Below are 2,122 nucleotides of genomic sequence, written 5' to 3'. Positions count from 1 at the left end.
ATTTTTCTTCCCCTTCTCCTTCTCTCCTTTATCCCTTTCCTTCCGCCTCCTCTTTGTTTCTCTCCTTTTTTTTCTTCTTCTCCCTCTCTTCTCTCCTCTTTCACTTTTTTCTTTTTCGTCTTTGATTAAGATATTTACTCGTGTTCTGCATTTTCCCATTTATCATTATTTTGTTACTTGAAAACCAAAGGGATAAGAATGAACACGAACATTGCAACTACGGCAGAGGAAAAATGTATTGAAAGTCGAAGGAGGAAGAAAGAAGGGAGGAAGGAGAAAAAGCGAGAGAAAGAGGACGAGAAGGAGCAAGAGAAAGAGGAGGAGGAGAAGCGGGAGAAGAGGGAGAATATGACAGGAAAAGAAGGGAGAGGAGAAGACGAAGATGAAAACGAAGAAATAAACGAAGAAATGGAGAAGATAAAGAATAAGAAGAATTTAGAAATCAAGATTCATTGATAACGATATTTGTAATCATATTTTGCATGCACTGATTTCTAAAGTTAGAAAACATCAATTATATATGCATTTTTTCCCTCCTTGGTAAGCAGGAATGGAGATGCAGGTAATTTACTTTTATATATATTCAACTGCAAGCCGCGTTTTAAATTGATAACTTCTAGAATGACATATTACTATTTTTGAAATGACCTTTCATTAAGCTTTCTTTTCCATACTTTTCCAAAATATTGGCTACTCACGATTATTATTATTACATGCACCATTAACATAATAATGAGTAAATTCCTTATTGATTTGATTATCATTACGTCTCAGCACATTGCAATTGATATTCCTCGTCATTCTGTAACTCAAACATTCGTAATGTAATAAGCCACTTCACGGATGCACAAAAATAGTTTACCCCGAAACGATTCTCACAGAAAACGGAACATTTCTGTTTATTCTTTTTTTAGAAAGAGAAAAAAAAGTGGTAGTTATTTACATAGGTGTTAAATGGAAACGAAACGGAAAATGAGACTGAGAGATTTGAACGAAAAAAAAAAAAGTTTACAGATCTTCGTTCAAAGAAACGTGCACAAAATTTCAAAAGGGTAACGTATACCTTATGAATTTGCTTTATCTCTCATTTTCATATTATTCTTTCTAAATTCTAAAATATAGTAACAAACTGTCTAATAATCCAAGCATTTGTTCTTTATTTAATGTTTCAGAAAGGGAATTCAGTTTCCCTCATAAATCATATATTTTAATGATGAGTTGACGATTGAGTGTAGGTGCAGACAATTTAATATGATGCTCGTAAATCTAAGATTTCTCGACCTTTCTTTCGCTTTTCGTGTTGCTTCTTGTAGGGATTTTGCAATTTAGTGGCTTCCAATCTGCTCTGCTGCGGGGGTCTTCACAAACAGGAAGTCTCATTAGCTGTAGGTTTGGCTGTAAACTCTGTTAATAAAAACCAGCTTCTTTAAAAGGCAATGTTCCCATCTCTGAAATGATAGCCGGTCTCGTGCAAAACCACACCAAAATCAACATTTACAGAGAAGATATTTTTTTAGCAGCCTGAGTGTTCACATGCCATTTTCTGTTGGTCTTAAATGCAATGTAATATATAGATAGATAAGTAAGGATAGATGAATAAATACTATCAACTTATAAAATGTATTGGAATATATAATAACGTTTGAATATCATGATCATTATATTCAAATAATATGATCATTATACAACGTTTCCTTTACAAAGTGAAAATATATGGCAGTATGGAGAGGGGAGCTATAACAAATAAACAAATCAATATATGAGAAATTAGTGTATAAAATTTATAAGGTTATCAATACCAATAATCAGTATCTAAACCCATACATTCTGTTGAAAATTCTTATTTAGTTTCCTTTACAAAGATGAAAGAAATGGAATATTCAAGAGTCAAAAACTAGAATATGAGCAACCAATACAATTAAAAAAAGAAGGAAATGAAATTTAGCATAACAGCAGTGACAAAAATCAAAAGCTAATCTTATAGAGTGTCCCGAGTCTACATTAAATGAAATTGCATTTCTCTTTAGGAACAAGGGTTTACAGCACCAATTTGAACTCAGCACAGTAATGAATATATATCAGCACACACAAATACCACATTTGTTACGCAGTTCACACACAA

The sequence above is a fragment of the Penaeus monodon genome, chromosome 33 (assembly GCF_015228065.2).
Source record: "Penaeus monodon isolate SGIC_2016 chromosome 33, NSTDA_Pmon_1, whole genome shotgun sequence".
Classification (NCBI taxonomy): domain Eukaryota; kingdom Metazoa; phylum Arthropoda; class Malacostraca; order Decapoda; family Penaeidae; genus Penaeus; species Penaeus monodon.
This window is presented reverse-complemented; position numbering follows the sequence as displayed.